The 19,780-nt window shown below is 41.4% G+C and overlaps 1 protein-coding gene across 2 annotated transcripts in view; it reads right to left on the bottom strand.

The window, feature by feature from the left end:
- LOC145241274 (uncharacterized) overlaps positions 1–17,736 on the bottom strand; it is a 102,873-nt gene extending 85,137 nt beyond the window's left edge. For both annotated transcript variants that reach the window (XR_013862528.1, XM_080104013.1), the window contains exon 1: positions 17,638–17,736. The gene's annotated coding sequence lies outside the window, so the exon portion shown is untranslated. The remainder of the gene's footprint in view (positions 1–17,637) is intronic.
- Positions 17,737–19,780: the final 2,044 nt, after the last annotated feature.

The following is a 19,780-nucleotide window of genomic DNA, read 5'->3' as shown; positions in this document are numbered from 1 at the left end:
GAGAAAAACTTGGAGAAGAATGGTGGAAAGGGAGAGGTGTTGTCACATCTACGGCCAAGTTGAATTCCATGATGATCTCAGTCAGGGCAGCAAGTTGTCTCCGTATTAGCATTTTGGCTGATGCCTTCATTGTCAATCGTGCTTTCCCACCCAAGGCATTAGTTATTTACCGATGCACGCACACAGAGTCTGTGATAATGTGTAGCACTCTGGTCTGCTACTGAAGCACCAGATTTACCTCTTTGAGTTTAGCATCAAGCTCAGCCAGGTTTATGTGCCTGATGTCATGTTCCGGCCAAAGCCAGTAGGCATCTTCTACGATAAATCCGTCGACTGCCAGAGCAACACCAATGGCGTATGAGCTGGCATCCATCCAAACTGTAAACTCATTCCCGTCGAGCACAAGTTCCCTTGCACAGAGTCGTCCTTGGTCACTCTGGCCACAGCTTCCACCAGCATACTTCGCAGGGCGGGATTGCACACCTCATCATCCCATCCCATTAACATGGAAGTCACACGTCACTTTATGGCCGCCGGAACCACCCACATACAGGGAAGTGGCCCACCAGTTTTGCACAGATGGAAAAACGCTCTGATGTATGGTGCTGGATGGAACTTCCAGGATATTACCACCTCTTCCCCAGCAGAGTCTGTCTGCCGCTCACATGCAAGCCAAGAACTTTCGCTCCATCTTGCAGGCACTCTGTCTCCTTGCATGACAGCCCAAAGCTCTCAAAGTGTTCTTTCACCATCTGAGCAGACATGAGGCTCTTGTTTATGAAAATGTTGTCAATATACGACGATGTCGTCTGTTGCATGGCTTCATCCTGATGCCGGATCACCTGCATAATTGCTGTCATAATGTTCGGGGCCACATTCAGGCCGAACCCCAGCCTGGTTGAACAATAGCGAGTCCCTTTGATCTCGACTGCTTGGAATGGCCATAGCGATTTCTCGACGCGTATCTGCAGATAGGCTTTCGCAGGTCCAGGATTGCCATGCACGCCCAATGCTGCCGCCACTCCCTTAGTTTATGTGCGCAAATATCAGCCCCTGCCATGTGTGGGTCAACATGTTCATTAAGTTCCTGGTAATCAATGACGGGTCAGACCTTCTGTTTATTCTCTTGCCTGACGACCATCAGGAGGATCAGCCCTCTTGGTGGCCCGAACTCATCCTCTGGGTAGAGAACCAGCTAGCTATTAGGTCGGCCAGGTAGACACCCACAGTCTCCCCTGACCCAAGCCGATGTTCAGAGAATTGCCTCCAGGCAACAAAAGAGTCCGCACCGAATGCTCCATACAACGCTTGTTTTATCTGCTCCATTGTCACCTCATCCCTGAGCTGCTAGTACATGGCATTAGCCACCTTAGTGAGCCTCAATGAGATGACCATAGCTGGGTCTTTAATTTTGCACAACCGGCAAACGTGCTCGGCCTTCTCTACTGAAGGACCAGCCGGGGACCCGTCAAACTCTGGTATCAGCTTCAGGTCGAATCTGTCCATGGTAAAAAATGTATGCTGAAATAGCTTGTTGTTGCAAAGAAAAAAAGAGTACACAAAACCTCAGCTCACTGCAGCAGCGTCGTTCATCAGTACTTTCCGTAGACTCGTTTTCACGTCTGTCCCCATCTGCTCCAGTGGCTTGTTTTTATAAAAGACAGAGTTCTCCGAATTTGCATATGTGTGTGAGAGTACACGAGAATCTGCAAGACTGCATTGTTATATAAGGCCGCAGGCACCATCTTGGACCCTTTTCAGCATCATGATGCTGCGTCAGCAAAGTGCACACTGAGGTCGTTTAAGAGGTAAGCCTACATTCCCACAATTTTTGCCACAAGAGGAAAGCTATGCAGCATTCTTGGGGTTCACTGTCTAGGCTGGCTCAGGATATGCAGAGGTGTAGGGGTTTTGTTGCTGCCCAACATACCACTGGGTGTAATGTTTGATGATTCTGCAATTTATTAAGAACCTTTAATTTCTCATTGAGAGCAAAGCCAATTATAAGAATCTTAGGAAGAAAAGGGACACACCTGAAACTAAATAACAATAGCTATGGCTTAGAGGATTAAAAAAAAAGAAGCCATTTCTTATCCCAATCTATAATAGGACCCAAATCAACTTCTAGATCAACTGTATATTTCAACTGATGGGTGAGAAGCAATACCAGATTAGAGGGTGGTGTTATCAGCATAAATGTTCATTTTCTTCATAATATTCTTTGGAGAGGTCATTTATATAGAGAAGAAACAGTGTTGGACCTAGAATAGAGCCCTGTGGAACACGAACATTAATAGGAAAAGAAACTGAAAGGACCGAGACAAACAGAGATTGAGTAATTTGGAGAGAATAGAAGAAAGTTCAGATGAACAATGTTTGAGAATACAAAGCAAATCAGGACCAGAAGCTTTAGATTGGTTAAGACCAGCAAGAATTCTACCCCTGGTATCAACTGAAATGAATGGCTCTTGTATTGGGGAGGCTCCATGTTTTGACAGGTTTCTGGGTCTGACATCTACTGCTTCATTATATCCATCCATCTCTTTGGCATTCGAGTCAGCTTATCAGCCAAATTCTGTATTTGGCAACTAGATGCTTTATTATCACGAGTCTCCTTCATATCAACATTTCACTTGTGGTTTTAGTCTTAATTCATGCCTTTGCTATTAAAGTGTCAGTCAACCAGTGGTAAACACACAATGAATCAGTGTGGAGGTGTACAACCTGGGCCTGCTACTGCAGCGCAAGATTAAGCTCTTTCAGTGTGACATCAAGTTCCACCAAATTGATATGCTGGGCATCATATTTTGGACAAAGCCAGCACGCATCTTCTACAACATTACTTAATCATTCCAACACTACACCTGTAGCCAAAAAACTCATGTCAACCCATGCATTCAGTTTGTGTCCGGATACATGTCACTCTCCCCAGGCAGGGTCGTTTCTACATACTTTAGTCAAAGCCATCCACAGACAGGTAAATGTCCTACTAATTTACCACAAATAGAAAACGTGGTGCACTGTGTTAACACACTAGGTACATCTGGAATCGGGCTCCCTTGCTTCCATCCTACAGTATTATATTCCTCTCGAACCTCACGGCCCAACATGAGTGCCTCATCCTTTAACCACTTAGGGCCCTTGCTTATTAAACCAAAAGATTCCAGTTTCATTTGAAACACATCTGCAAACATTATGTCTTCATTAACATAGATGTCATCAATATAAGCTGAAGTACCTTTCATTGTGGTCTCATCTTGCATCAAAACAGTTTTGATAATAGTTGTCATTATTAAGAGTGATACGTTTAGGCCAAAATGGCAACAGTAGTCATGAACCCGTATCCGTAGGTAGGCTCTCTTCAAATCCAGCAGCGCTATATTACTCCCTTTCTTATGCCACTCTCGTAGTTTAGCAGTGCACGCATCTGCATTCCTGGTAAAGGCATCAACATGCTGATTCAATTCTCGATAATCCATGGGTCGAATTTTGTGTTTAGTTGATTGTTCAGTAGCCATGAGTGGAATTAATCCTGTGGGTGGTCCTAGACGTTCTTGTGAGTATGGTATTAACCAACCGTTATCAATTCACAGCTGAAGTTCTTCATATGCAGCCGATTCTTGGTAGAAACTCCATACTCTTGAATGGTATTGCATAACTGATCTGGCGATTCAATCATGGTCCATTTCCACATTGCAGTCCAGGCCCTTTCTTTGTCATAAAACATAGCAGAGAAGTCCTTTTCTTCAACAGAAATAGCTGCACATACTTCTTTTCTTCTATCAAGCGTTATACCTCCGGCTGCTGTAATCATGACACCTCCTAGAGCTCTTATTGCCTCAATTCAAAGTAATAAGTTTTATCCAAGGGTTTTTTCCTGCATCACCATGACGTCAACTTCAGCTGTGTCACCTTTCTCAGTACAGAGTGTGACAGTCTCTATACCACAACATGCTTGGGTATAAGCCATTAATGGTTATGACCTCCACTCGTTGCTTCATCCACATCTGACAGCAATTTGCGCTAACTATGGACTGGGAACATCCCGTGTCTATGAGGGTGAACATTGCACTTCATTAATTTTGACGTTGATAACAGGCAATGAGCAAGAGTGGTGACTACCTTGTCCCTGACTTCATTTCCTGAACAGTTGCGAAATATGTGATCTAACTTATTGCAGTGATAACATTGTAGTGTTCGGTGTGCTTGTGGATAAACATTTGTCGTACCTCTTTGACTTTGGTACTCCTTAAAAAAATGGATGGGACACCCACATTTATAGCAGATAGGACTCTCACGCTTAGCATTAGCTGGGAGAGAATCTACATTGTCTCCATAGGGTTTAGATGCTGCATTATTAATGCCAGCTGCTGCTGTAATTGATTCAGGTTCCTTAAGGCTGTTTCATATCTAGCCCAATAACTCGTCCGTTGTTAATCTGTCGATATGTGACAACGCTTGCAAAAGTGTACTGACATCCTCAGGTAAGCCCACCAAAATGCACAGCTTAACATTTTGTCGTTGACACTACCAAAACGGTGCTGATAACTTCTGTAAATCAGCTAAATAAACATCCACCATTTCATTGGGATATAGTTGCTGGGTAGTTAACTGTTGCCATGCAACAAAAGGATCCGTCCCAAGTGCTGTATGTAAGCTCTGCTTAATTTCTTCCCAGTCAGGTTCATCCCCGAGTTGCTGGTACACAGCATAGGCCCCTCTGGTTAACCTCAACAGAATGACTGTTGCTGGCTCATTTATTTAGCACAATTTGCAAATATGCTCAGCTTTCTCAACCCATTCGACAACAGACAGCCCAGCATTAGATCCATCAAATTCTAGTATTAAACGAATGTCGAATCTGTATATTTTTTTTCAAGTCATCACTCATCAAAGTCACTATATAAAATAATATAAAAATGCCAAGATAGCTTATTCAGTGGAAATGGAACAAAAAAAAAACTAGCAGTGTCAACCCGTCCTCTTGTCAATATAGCGCATGAAAGTCTTTTTTCTTTCTTCTCTCAACTTGCAACAGATCCTTGTGTCTCTGATATTATTTTCCACCATTCACCTTCGTTCTAAGCTATCCAACAAAAAACTCCACTGAACCCCTGCTTTAGAATTCATCTCATTTAACAGTTACCATTTGTGTACATATGCAAATTAATGGCATATGTTCACCAATGAGCAACCTACAAAATTATCCTTGTTTTTTTCTTTTCTACATTTTCTGTTGGCATTTTACAGGCTAAGAAAACGCAAGGTCGTTTGCAACATTGATTTCTATTACATTTACTAATCTTGAATCGAATCGTTTCAACATTAGTTTTGTGGGCTGATTCAAATATCAGGTTTTTGGAGTTTTGCTCTAATAGGTTTCAATAACTTGGTTGAAGGATTCAAATATTGTGGATTTTTTGTTCTCATATTTCTTTTATACATAGTAGATGTGGTTTGTGTGCTTCGCAAAGTGAACATGTCTACCTGAGTGTGCGACGGCAGGTTTGTGTTGAGTCTTGTATGCCTTGTGTTTAAGCTGACATGCCTCTTGATGTATTGTCATTTGTTGTCATTCATTCAGGGTCTTTGTTATCAGTATTTTTGCCATTGTTGACACTAAAGAATTTAACTGGTTTCAGTTTTTCCACTGAAAGTGTTTGCTTTTCTCCGGATGGCATTTCTATTTGGAAATATTTGTTTTGTCTTTGAATGATCCAGAGTATGGAGTTTCAACTGACTTTTATATTTAGTGAGTTCATCATCAGCTTTCTGTGATTTGCAGATGGCTGGTAAATCACAATGATTAATGGTCATTGCACACATTGATCGAGATAGACAGTCCGCAACAATGTTGTCCTCTCTTCTGATATACAACACATCCACAATGTATTCAGTGATAAGTGATAAATACCTGCATGCTGCAAATAGTTCTCTCTGGGAGGTGGCGTATTTCTTTTGACTGTCTAATAGATTTTGTGAGTAAAACCCGATGGGGATTAATTCACCATTTATTATTTATGGTTGGAGCTATCTGTGACCAAGTGGCTTTGTGTGGCTTTTGGAGCAGGGTATGTCAATGCAGATATTTCTGTAAGGATACGTTTTATTTTTGCAAATGCTTCTCTTTCAGATGTCCTAATTCTAGTGTTTTAGCTATAGGATTGTGTTTGATGGCTTCAGTCAATGGCAGTAGTACATTTGCAGCCTGTGTGATTAATTTCCTGTAAAAATTAACCATTCCAAGGAATCAGTGGAGCGATTTGAAGTCTGTTGGTTCTGGAAAATTTTTTATCTCTTCAACTTTTTGTGCCATCAGCTTAAGTCCATCAGCACTTACATTGTAGCCCAGAAATTCGATACTGTTTCTGTAGACGTTGTCAATGTAGATTTTAAGATTGTTTTCTTCAATAAGGGAGAGAAGTTTTTCAAGGTCACTGGTGTTTTCCTCAGACTCAAAAAACTCCAGAATGTTGTCAATATACATGAAAACAGCCAACATCTGTGAGTATGCTGTCCATAAATTTTTAGATGGTAGAACTGCTATTTTGCAACCAGAATGACATGAATAAATATTCAAACAGACCAAATGGTGCAGCCTTTGAATGGGAATTTGATGATATGTCTGTAGTAAGTCAATCTTTGAAAATACTTTCTTAAATAGTTTGGATCCAAGGCTGTTAATATTTGGGATTGAGTATCTGGTTTCATCAGATGGTTGAGGTGTCTGAATTCACCACATACTGTCTATTTCCTGGGAGTTAATTTCGGAACAAAGTGGATTGGTGAGGACCATGGGGATTTTGATGACCTTATTATGCCAGCTTTTAAAAGTTCTGTGAACTTTTGCTTTGCCGCCTCATATTTTTCTTCAGACAGCTGTCGAACATTGGCATTAGTTGGGGCACTATCTCCAGTGTCTATGACATGTATTACTCTCATGTTAGATGCTAGAGGTCGTACTGTGTGTGGTGTGGTGGGTTTGGGGAATTGTTGAAGTAGGGACTGCATTTGCTCTGGTAGAGTGTCATGATTGTTTACTGTTATATTTTTTATGCGGGCTGTGACCCATCCACCTTGTATATAATGGCGTATTGTCTTATCACACAGTCGACCATCACTACAGTTCAAGATGAGGCCATACATAGTGGTGAAGAAAGTCCACACCTAATAGGTGGTTGATTGTGTCTGCAATTACAACTGTCCAAGGATATGGCCAGCATAGGCCTGGAATAACAATGTCCACCTGTATTTTTCCAAAGCATTTTATTACCTCTCCATTGGCCGATGACAATCATACAGGTGTGGAATTAATGAGTATTGGGAGTATTGTTATAGAGACATCTGTATCTATAATAAAGTTCACTAATCTCTGTCCAATTTTAGTTCCAACCTCAAATAGTTAAGAGTTGTCCGGTGCTGCTGCAACTCGATTATACATTTTCTGAGGCTTGGTTAGGTTGCCTGATGGGTGATGATGGTCTCGATGTGGGCAACATTTTGCAGTTGGATTTTTGTGACCATCTGCACCATGGTTTATATGTCCTCACCATTTCAGCAAAATATAAGTGTCCATGACACTCCTGGGGTTTATGGTCCTCATATAAATGCTTTACATTATTATTTGTCCTTGGGGCAATGTTACTGGGAGGTGAATTTTTACTGGCCCTAGGTGTTGGTTCGGTAACCTTGTGCATATATCTTTGTTTTAAAAATGATCTTATTTCGTCTACTAGCATACCCAGTTCATATACTGAGGCATGTTTTACAGCTGCTATAACTGGGGTTATTTCGGTAGGCAGTGCCTGGATAAATTTATGATGCACTAGTTCCTCTCTCACACCTATTTTGCTGGGCATCACCATCAGATCATGTAGGTATGCTGACGGTTTACCAGCCATGGTTGTGGCACCAATGAGTCTGTTAAACAACTCGGGCCTTGACTGTTCATGCATGTGTATTACTGCTTCTCTTAGCTCTGCATAGCTCCTGGAGTTAATGATTGTGGTACGCATGTTTCAGATTAAGTCTGGAGGGAGGTTTGAGAGAACATGATAAAATTTAGTAGTCTTGTTGGATATATTTCTCAGTTCAAACTGAACCTTGCATAGGGCAAACCGCCCGTCAACAGCAGCATGCATAAATCCTGGGATTTTAACAGAGACTGATGACACAGTATCCTCCATTATAAATTTCATCAGGTGGTTAACAAAATTATTTTAGCTGATTAGCACTCCTTTTTGCTAATGGAAGTTAATACCTTTTTTTTTTACAGATGAAACTAGACTTTGTATATTCTGCAAAAAAAAATACAATTTTTTTTAAAAGACTTCCTGCAGCATTTAAGTCAAAAATGAATAAACCGAGATTACAGTATTAACGCAATATTTTCAGATATTATTGTATGTCGGAAATTTTAGTCCAATTTGCTTTCATACTTATGCAAGAGATTTGTCTCTTGTCCACAGGTTTCCTTTGGCAGATATTAGAAAATTTGCATCTTATTCATTGTTATTGGTGTTGTCCATATGAGTGTTTTGTATTGTTTGTGCTTGATAGATTTTTTTTTAAAAGAGCAAAATTTGAAGAGACAGGCATAGAATGTTTTATTTATTTTTTAAAAATTGTTTTATGGTTTGGTAGCAGTCGCCATAAGAAAAAGTGGTAGTCAATTTCTACTCCAAAAGTGGATTTTACTGCTGTTTCATACTTTCCTTTCATCTCTGCCTATTTTAATCACCCAAATTATTTTAGACAAAATGGGTTCTCATAATGTTAGATGGCAGGTATAACTGTCTGATTTTTTGTTTATTATTATTATTCTTTTTTGGAAGGCGTGATAAGTCATCATTTTATGGCCCATAGTTTATCAGGTTGGTATTTTAACATAATTATCTGACTTCATGAAATAAATAAGACAGACATAAAATTTTAAAAGTGAGAAAAGTAGCTCTATTTATTGGAGTGTAAGTGGAAAGTGTTTGTTTTAGTGGTAGAGAAGAATGTTTGTGAATGTGTGAGAGAAAGGTCAGTGTGGAGAGAAATAAAAAAAAAAGAATGTTCCTTTGGTTTGTACTTATCAGTTTAGGTGTGAATCAGGCAACAGTAAGTAAATGAAGGTGCTCGGCCCATAACGTGGGAATAGAATTGAATTCAGTCCATTAGTGTCTTCTTTTCTTCATATCTGTAAAAGGTTTGTGGCAAAATCAGTCCATACGTGCACACATGAAGCGAGACAAAGTTCCCTTCAAATCTTACTGCTGAAGTTCCCTCGTTCATAAAATCTTGGGTTTTTATACTTCAGCAGCAATCAAAAATGCAAGTTTTTTTATTTAGGCACCAAAGTTTCCCATTAGCTCACAATCATTTTTTGAATATTTGTTCTCTTTTCTTTTTTTTTTTTTAATCGGAAGCCTTGCATCGAGCAGGTGCATATAACTTATTTTTATTCAGTCTCTGACCGTGGATGTGTCAACATCCGGTTCGTAGCCAACTCTCATCAATCCCCACAAATTAAATGTGTTATTTATTTATTTTGCGTGTGTTTATGTTTAATATTTTAAGTAGAATAGACGTGAAGGCGGATGTAATTTAACTGATTTACGAGCATCTCCAAACCATTTTCATTTTTTTAAAAATGTTTATTGAGTAATTAGAGATAGATTTCAGGTACGTTAATAACTAAACTATGTATCTGCGGTGTTTTCAATATCAAATCATTTTCAGGTCTCTGTCTCTCTTACTCACACACACTTTACAAACAAGAAATTGGGTTTATTTTACAGTCTACAAGAGTACAAAAAAGTGATCGAAAATAAAAATAAGGCAAGATACGTTGTTTTTTTTTACACAGTGATCACCACTTATCAAGGCCCGGAAGCCACTCAGGGATAAGGGTTATTGCAAGTACATTACGTTAGTGTGGAGATTTGATGAAGTGTTTACTTAAGGGGGCAGTTCATTAGGAATTTGTTAACATTGGACTTGAACACATCCAAGTTGTAGTCCGGTGGGAAGCAGGCAGATGGAACAGAGTTCCACAGGCGTGCAGTTCTAAGAAAGAAGCTTTGTTCATGGAATCCACGTTTTGATCTAGACACAGATAAAGAGTGGGGGAAATTTTTCACAGTGGATTCGGCTAGACGGGTGTTTTTTGTGAAAGATTGGTGAGGGGGGACCAGAGATTGGAGTTCAGACGAGCACCTGCCATGGAAATAACGATAAAACAAGGATAGGCTCGCAACGTCTCTTCTGTGGGAGAGAGGTTGCAGGGTAGAGAAAAGGGCATCCCCCACTAAGCCACGAAGTCTATCTTGTACTCTGTCAAGGCAGGATAGGCTGTTTTTTGCAGCTCCTGCCCAGATATGGCACCAGTATTCCATCCTTGGACGTACTTGGCTTTTATATAGATAGAGAATTGCCTCAGTAGTGAGATATCTTCTGGAGCGGTAGAAGGATCCCACCATCTTTCCAGCGACCATGGCAACAGACTTGATGTACGTGTTCCATTTCAGATCAGGAGTAAAGGTCAAACCCAGAAGCTTATCAAAACACGGGGCCTCACCCAGACGAGAGCCATCCATCACAATTGATGCCAGATGGGGATCAGAACGTTGATGATGTAAGGATAGGAATTTGGTTTTGGATGCATTAAAGGTAACCAGCCATATCTTCCCCCACTGAACCACGCGCTCGAGATCAGAGGAGAGAGAACTTTGTCATTTACAGCCTTTGATGTGTTGCCGTAGATGGTCGTGTCATCAGCATAGATGTCAATGAATGATTTAAGTATGTGTTTAGGGAGGTCACTGATGTAGATCAGGAAGAGAGTTGGGCCCAGGATTGACCCTTGAGGGACTCCAGCATTTATATTGCAGGCCTCTGATTTTTGTCCATCTACCACTACTCTTATGAGCCTATCAGAGAGAAATGATTTAATGATTGAGAAAACATTTCCAGTTATACCGTAGCTGGAAATCTTGTGAAGTAGACCCTTATGCCATACCTTGTCGAAGGCCTTTGATATGTCAAGAGCAATTGCCCTAGAAAGGAAGCCTTTGTCAAGAGATTCACTAATCCTGTGGGATATAACCATCAGCACATCTGCAGTAGATCTTGCAGAGTGGAAACCATATTGAGTGCCACTAAGAAGGTTATTCCTGCTGAGGTGGTTGACTATTTCTCCATTTAATATGGATTCCAGCAACTTACTCATAACACACAGGAGACTTATTGGTCTGTACTGAGAGGGAGATGACTTATCACCTGAATTCTTAAATACAGGGCAAACTGATGAGGTCTTCCAGGGAGTCGGAAAGCACTTCTTCTTAAGGCAGCGCTTAAACAGTTTCGTAAGTATGGAAGCAAGTTCTGGTTGAAGCTTTTTTAACACTATAATTGGGATGCCGTCAGGGCCAGTTGCTTTACTGGAATCTAGGTTCTTGATTAGCTTGGCGACCTCATGCACGGATATTTGTATGTTACCTTGCTTGTTCTGTGTTATAGGAGGAAATATGGGGAGTTGATGGCCTTCGTCGTATAGGGTAGAATTAGCTGCAAAGTTCTTTGCAAATAGTTTGGCCTTATCTGACGCTGACGAGATGACCTCTGGTCCATTGATAATGGTTGGGATAGAACGCACACTTCTGTTTAGGATCCTATTTGTTATTTGCCAAAACTGGTGGGAACCAAGCCGCTGATCAGCTACCTTGGATTTAACAGACTGGGCATATAGCTCTCTTGCATTTTTTATTACTCTTTTACAGTGGTTGCTGGCAGTCCTGAGAGCAGCTTTAGTCTCAGTGCATCTATTACGTTGGTAGCTATGGAAAAAGTGATTTCTGTGCGCGATAGCAGCAGCACATTCTGGGGAGAACCATGGCTGGCTGTTAGGTTTTTGTTGGAATTTTTTAGATGGTATGAATTTGTCTATGCCTACAATTAATTATTCGGTCAGATCTGATACTATAGAGGACACTTCCTTTTTAAACATGGAGTGCAGAGGTAAATTAGATATTAATGTACTGAAGCTATCCCAGTCAGCCATAGAGTATCGGTATACAGTATGGTGGAGGGGTACGTCTGGAGGCTTCTTACATTTCGTTTTTATCTTAACTGATACGACGGAGTGGTCGGAGGATCCTTGAGGAGAATGAACGGAACATGAACATAGCTCAGGGGAAGTTGAGAGAAAAAGGTCTAGGAGGCTTGCATATTGACCGGGTGTATCGGGCACACGGGTGGGTTCACGAACAATCTGAGTGAGGTCATAAGCAATGGCAAAATTATGTCAAAACCTCCCCTCATCATCTGTCTTATTTGAATGGGTCAGCCATTCCACGTTATGGGCGTTGAAGTCACCACATATGTGGATGTTAGCCGAGGGATGTGAAGACAGTATGTGGTCTATTTTCTCAGATATGCTCTTTAAGATAGTAACTCCACTGTTGTGGGGCCTATAGAGGGCAAATATAAATGCAGTGGTGTTAGCAAGTGCAACCCTGAAGCACATATAGGGTAAATTAGGATCTTCTCTAGAGATATCCCTGCCACACGGGAAGCCATCCTTAATGTAGGCACATATTCCATGCCCATGGCGATCTTGGGTGTCAGATTTCGCTGTTAAATTAGAGTATCCGTTAATTATGAACTCATCTAGGGAAGTGGTCGGCCCTATTCCAGTTTCACTTAGAAATAATATGTCCGGTTTTGTCTTCTGTAATTGGGTTTCAACCTCTGGAAGGTTGGAACGTAGACCCCTGATGTTGGAGTTACTCTTGTACCTATATGGAAAAGTTGCTGACGGTTTTACTTAAACAAAAGACTGTTAGAAACCCACCCAATACATGTTACCGTGATATACATTGCGTGGCTTTCTTACAGTATTTGGTTTGATTTTATGTTTAAGGCATTCTCAGAACTTTAAATATTTAGAGTGCCAGTTTTCGCTGCCATTTCCTTGTTCGTAACAATCGCTTGACAGTATATTTTTATCAAACCGATTAAACATTTTTGTACTCTTGCATAATTCTACCCGAATTCTCGTGAATTCCCATCAAGCACGGATCGAGCGAGACGGGCAATTATTGGTGTCAGCTGAGCATCCTAACAGACGCAGACTAATGAAAAAAAAAAAACAAACAAGAAAAAATACAAATGCAAATAATCAAAATAACAAAAAAAAAAAAAATCTACCTCGAAAATGAAAATACGTTTATTTCATTTTAGTATTTAATTTTTTTTTTTTTTTTGCAAAGTATTTATCAACAGAAAATTTGTTTCTTTTCTCCAAGAAAAGATTTTTTAACCGCATAAATGCTAAGTATAAGAACAAGTTTCTTTTTTTGTTGTTTTTTTTTCTTTTTTGTAACCATATTTTTTTTCTTGCTTTTTTATTTTCAAGACTTGTTGTTCAGTCAAGTTCTTTTGGTGGCCCTGTCCATTTGTACATCTGCAGAAGAAACCATCCTTTACACACAATCTTTTTTTTAAGTAAACATTTGCGTTTACAATTGTTGCACCTCATTTTTGGGGGACAGCAATTTTTTCTGTTGACAATATGAGACTGTCTTCATCGATGTTTTCATTTCTTATTCTAACATGTATAGATTTATTTTCTTGCCTATCATTTTTCTGTTTGGCGAGTTTGAAAATATATTTGTCAGCTTTTTTTTGCTTTTGTTGGTTTAGTCGCTTTCTACCAATTCGAATGTCATCTGCTTCCATTTAGATAGCGCTTTTTCTTTGGCTAATCAAACTCCCAATAATTTAATTTAAAAAAATAATAAATTATAAATAAGTAACTAACCAGAAAATAAAAAGCTCTCCACCTCTTAATATCACCTTAAAAATTACTAAAAACATAGAAAAAAATTTTTTTAAATAAAATAAAAAGTCGAGTTAGCGTTTCAACATTTGAACAACGCTCCTCGACTGACACTGATTATTGCCGGTCTTGCCCGATCCATGCTTGACGGGAAGTCATGATGTTGAAAAGGGTCCAAGATGGTGCCTGCGGCATTATATAGCAATGCAGTCTCACCAAATCTTGTGTGCTCTCGCGCACATATGAAAATTTAGAGGACTCTGTCTTTTATAAAAACAGGCCACTGAAGCAGATGAGACAGATGTGAAAACGAGTCAACAGAAAGTACTGATGGACGACGCTGCTGCAGTGAGTTGAAGTTTTGTGTTATCTTTTTTTTTTCTTTGCAATGTCAAGCTATTTTGGCATAAATTTTTTACCATAGACAGATTCGACCTGGAGCTGATACCCAAGTTTGACGGGTGCCCATCTGGTCCTTCAGTGGTTGAATGGCTGGAGAAGGCCAAGCTCGATTGTGCAATATTAAGGATCCACCTATGGTCATCCCATTGAGGCTCACTAAGGGGGCTTATGCTGTGAACCAGCAGCTCGTGGATGAGGTGACAATGGTCCAGATAAAACAAGCATTGTATAGGGCATTCGGTGCGGACCCTTTTGTGCCTGGAGGCAATTCTCTGAACGTCGGCTAGGACTGTGGACGTCTACCTGGCCTACCTGAAGAAGCTTGCTCCTCCCTTCGGCGGTGCAAGCAATTGAATATTGACATGCGCCTTTTTGTCTGGGCTCCCGGATGACGCCAGTTGGCTGTTGCGGGCGTCGATGAAGCTCACTGAGCTTGGGTTGAAGTAGCTGTTGGCTAGAGCCCGAAACATCCTAAAGGACGATGTAGAGCAGGTCTCGGCAGCGGTTGGCGCTCTGGAATCGCCTACAGAGAGCCCATGATGCTACAAATGTGGTGGCCCCAAACCACTTCGCCAGAGACTGCAGAAGCAGTGTGAAGCGCACGCCAAACTATGGAGCATGGAAATGAGGACACTGTCACCAATGCGACAAGTCAGGCACATAGCACGGAATTGTCTGGGAAACAAGCAAGGGGAGGAAGCTGCGGCGCCAGCACCCTCCCCAAAGTAACACTGAACAAGGCGTCTCCTGTAGTGACAGTGCGAGTTGATAGGTGTAGGCGCTCAGCGCTGGTTGACACCGGATGTACCCAAACCCTCATACACAAGAAATGTTGCACCACATGGATGAAACAGAAGGTCCCAGTATGAACTGTTGGCAGAGGCTCGCTGGTGTGTTGCGGGTGAGCGATGTCCATATAAGCATTGGCAATGCCCCCCCTCCCCGGTGACTGTGAAGGCATTGGTGGTCAACAGGGAGCTTCTTCGATACGACCTTCTCCTTGGAATGGACACTATTACACAGCTAGGTGGAATCACCGAGCACTGCACCGGTGATGTGAGGTTTTCCCAACACAAGGAACAAGTCTGTGCGGCAATAACTCTTGATGAACCCGACTTCCACGCAGAATACAACAAGGGCACAAACACATGGACTGTGTCCTGGAAATGGTTGGGCAACCAGCCACCAGTGTCCTTGTGGAATCGGCTGACGGAGTATCCGCCTCCCACATGGCTCAGCAGGCAGTATGAGGCAGAACTCCAGGTTTGGATGGATAATGGCTGGCTGATTCTTTACCCAGAGGATGAGCTCGGGCCACCAAGGGGGCTGATCCCACTGATGGCCGTCAGGCAAGAGAATAAACAGAAGGTCCGACCCGTCATGGATTACCAGGAACTGAATGAACACGACGACCCACACACAGTGGGGGCTGACATCTGTGCACATAAACATGACATCCCAAAGTTCCATCCAACATCATGCATTGGAGCATTTTTTCTATCTGCGGAAAACTGGTGGGACACTTCCTGTGTGGGGGGTGGCTCCGGGTGGCGGTGGTGGCCATAAAGCGACTTCCATGTCAACGGGTTGGGATGATGAGGTGCACGATCCTTCCCTGCAAAGCATGCTGGTGGAAGCTGTGGCCAGAGTGACCGAGAATGACCTCGTGCGAGGGATCTGAGTGTGAAAGGAAATTGGAACAGGCTCGCAATGGCTGTAATTCACCACAACGGTGGGCATTTTTTGACACTCATCAATTGTGGACTGTCTAGATTTGCATTGTGGCGGCCCCTTTGCTGGCAGGACTCGGTCACCATTGTCCGTGAGCTGGAAAGTGTCTTTCTCGAGCATGGTCCCTCTCTGTGAGATACTGACCGACAATGGCACCACCTTTGTTAGCGAGCAGTTCAAACAGTTTGCAGACAGCTGAGGTATACGTCTGCAATTTCAGTGTACCCATGTGCCCAGCGGAAATGGAATTATCGAGAGAAACTACAGGACTGTAAAGACCATCGCAGTTAGGAAGGGGTATACGGTGCCTGAGGTGTTCTATTGGTATAATGGACGACATTCCACCCTCTACCGCGTCAGCCGAAGCACTGCACAGGTACAACATCAGGGTGAGAGGCATGGAGACCAGCCCACTGCCCGAGCCGGAGGCGATGAGAGAGAGTATCAAAAAGGGGGGATGCTGTCTGGGTTAAGAACCCTCGCGGCAAGTGCACCACACGCTACGGAACCGGGCGTGTTACTGAAGTGATCAGCCCACAATTGGCGCAGGTTGATAGGGTGCTCCGTTACATCAAGCATCTTCGATTGATATCACACTTGCAGCCGCTACTCTGCGATGAGAATAAGACTGGATCCGGGACCAGTGAACCATCATTTTGGGTTACGTCGACTTCGTCGGAGAGCGACCCCAAGATTAGCAGCCTTAGGTTCACCGACCCTGAAATTGAGGATGAAAGCACAGGCGAGGACGAAGCCCCTGGTCCCCCTCTTCGAAGAAGCACCCAAAGAAAAAAAGCCACCACGTCCCTGCCCTCCCTGTGATGATGATATCAGGGGGGAGTGTGGCGAAAATTGTGGGAACGCAGGCTTACGTCTTAAATGGCCTCGGTATGCACTTTGCCGACACAGTGTCATGATGCTGCGGCGTTATATAACAATGCAGTCTCACCAAATCTTGTGTGCTCTCGTGCACATATGCAAATTTAGAGAAGTCTGTCTTTTATAAAAACAGGCCACTGAAGCAGATGAGACGGATGTGAAAACGAGTCTACAGAAAGTACTAACGGACGACACTGCACAGTGAGCTGAAGTTTTGTGTGGTCTTTTTTTTTTCTTTGCAACGTTATTTATTTCAGCACTGATCACTCTCTGCATGAGTAACAAAAAAAAAATGTCTTTCCGACATTACCCCCCCCCCTTCACTTGGAGTGCTTTTCTTCTTTTTCATAGAATTTTAAATGTTTCACAAAAGATTCGTATGCCATGTGAAAAGGCAGTTTGCTACGTGAAGACACACTCAACTGCCGCCGTTTACATTACCACGCGCTCGAAAATAGTCCCTGGGTTCAGGGGTTAATACCATGCAAATGGTAAATTTGCGATGGGTTTGATTATCAGATTCGCTGTCAGCGACCTCGATTACCCCATAAAAAACAAATTAGGGTGGTCGGTGTTCTGTTGTAGTGTATTCCTATATTTACCTCTATTTGTTATGCATTTAAATTTTAACCACTTTTTCGTATCTCTGTGGATTATAATAGAAACCCAAGAAACTTTACAAGAAGAAAAAAATGATTTTAATACTCATAGCTATATAAAACCAAAAGGACTTTGGGCGCAACCCTGTAGTAAAAAAAAAAAGATATCACAAAAACGAATGAAATTTAAGTAATACTTACTTTTGTTTGACAATCTTCTTTCAACAAATAAACGATAAAATATTTGAATTCACCCGAGATAAGTTTGACGGGTGGAAGTCATATTTAAGATGGCGTGTGATAACCGAAAAAGCAAGTTCGCAGAAAATTGAAATAATTATTTTTACTTATTGTGATTAAAACTTCCGTTTACATTTTGTTGTTATATATTGTGCTAAATAAAAAGTTACTATTTTATCAGTAAAAATTTATTAATAAAGTGTTTTTTAACAATAAGAATAAAACACCCAATTTTGTAATAAAATTTTTTTTTTTTTATTTTGCTTTTTAAAACAACAACAAAAACAACAATTTTTAATAGGAGTGGGTTTTTTTTTTTTTTTTTTAATACAGATTTTCTGTGAGTTTCGGTGAGAAACTGATTTGTCCTGAACTAAAATTAAACAAGAAAAACGATCGTCACTTTAAAAAAAAACATTACTGTCTTTTTTGTTTTTTTAGTGTTAACATAATATCCGAATTATGTGCCCTTGATAGGAACTCCCTACCTTGGCATGGGCAACTCCGTGGGTGAAGATAACTGTCATGGCGACCTAAATAAAGTCGTTTACTCGCGTGCTAAGTAATTACTGAAATGAAGTGTCCTATTATTATTACCACATATAAAATATTACATATTTTTATTATACATGATGTCAGGAGTGGGATATAAGAAATATATGAAAAATCATTAATAGAACAGCCCATCCTAAGTCAAGAACGGAGAAAATTACAAGACAACGGACGCAGGGAAATAATTACTTACCTCTGGGGAGCTCAGCAACAGAAAGTTGTTCGTTTTTATGAGGACTTGGGCGCATAATATCACGTGCAGGTGATTTTTCCTTTCGTGTGCAAAAGCATTTTTCTATTTAAGGCGACTTGTGACAGAGACAAGTCGCTGTTTTTTTTGTTTTTTTTGTGTGAGTATTGATCAACTAATACGAATTATCAGCTAAGTGACCTTGTATTCGCAACAGACGAATCTGTTGCAACGTCATCAACAATCTTTCAGGGACCGTATTCTGGGAATTACCCATATTTTGCACAGACGTTAATTACTCTCCGTTTTACGGAATGGAGTCTTCTCGGCTGGATGCTCTAAAAAGAACGACATGCTTGTTGATAGATCGATCTCTGGAACGACTTAAGGCTCTAAGCCACTCTGATAAGGATTTCCTGAACCACCATCAAGGGAACATCGAATCAGGAATTAAGGAACTAGAGAAGTTGGACAAGGACATAATTAACTTGTCTCCCTCTGAGGAAGCAGGAGAACTGGCTGATGAGAACTTTTACAGGTCTACAGTATTACTATTATTGGGAGAGTTGAGGAATTCCCTTGCCCCAGAGGAAGGCGCTCCTCATTTGGCTCCTGTTGAATCTGCTACAACTTCATCCAGCCCTGGTCTGGGGTATGAGTTGGTGAAACTTAAAATCACCTGCCCCACCTTTGACGGCCTTCACCGAGAAAATAAATTTGCATTAAGGGATTTTTTAGCGAAGTTTGAGTTTTGTACTGCAGGACTTCATGATGATTGTGAAAGACTGGTATGTCTGAAGACATATGTTTCTGGTCGCCCGTTTCATCTTATCCTCATGGCAGAGTACTGGGACAAGGACGCTATCAGAGAGGAGATATTTAAAAAAAATCATTCAAGGTCATCCCAAGGTGGACAAAAATTACGATGCTCTGAGAAAGTACCTGGCACAAGTACAATACGAACTTAGGAAATTAGACTGATTATGGCTATGACTTCCTCCAGGAGGGTGCTGGTAGTGGTGCTATCGTGGCACACATACTGTTCGAGAAAATTCCTTCAGAGATCAGTGCTGAACTAATTAGAATGTCACGTTCCCATTATCCTTGCCTGAGATACATACTGCACCATACTGCAGGTGTGATCAGGGCCCTCCTTACAGTTGGACGCGCTCCTTCTAGTAAAATTGATACTACCACTCGATTCCGTCCAAGGGCGAGTTCCTCTTGGAATAGGAATACACAGGGAGGAACCACAGAGGGGTTTCATGTGGATCTCGATATGGAGGGTCCCCAATTCTGCAATTTTTGTGCCCACAATGGACATTCCAGCATGGACTGTAGAATGTTTTTGTCTTATGGCTA

Source organism: Euprymna scolopes, chromosome 20 (assembly GCF_053919585.1).
Source record: "Euprymna scolopes isolate OS-2025 chromosome 20, ASM5391958v1, whole genome shotgun sequence".
In the NCBI taxonomy this organism is placed as follows: Eukaryota; Metazoa; Mollusca; class Cephalopoda; order Sepiida; family Sepiolidae; genus Euprymna; species Euprymna scolopes.
The sequence above is the reverse complement of the archived record's forward strand: the minus strand, read 5'-3'. Positions and strand labels throughout refer to the sequence as shown.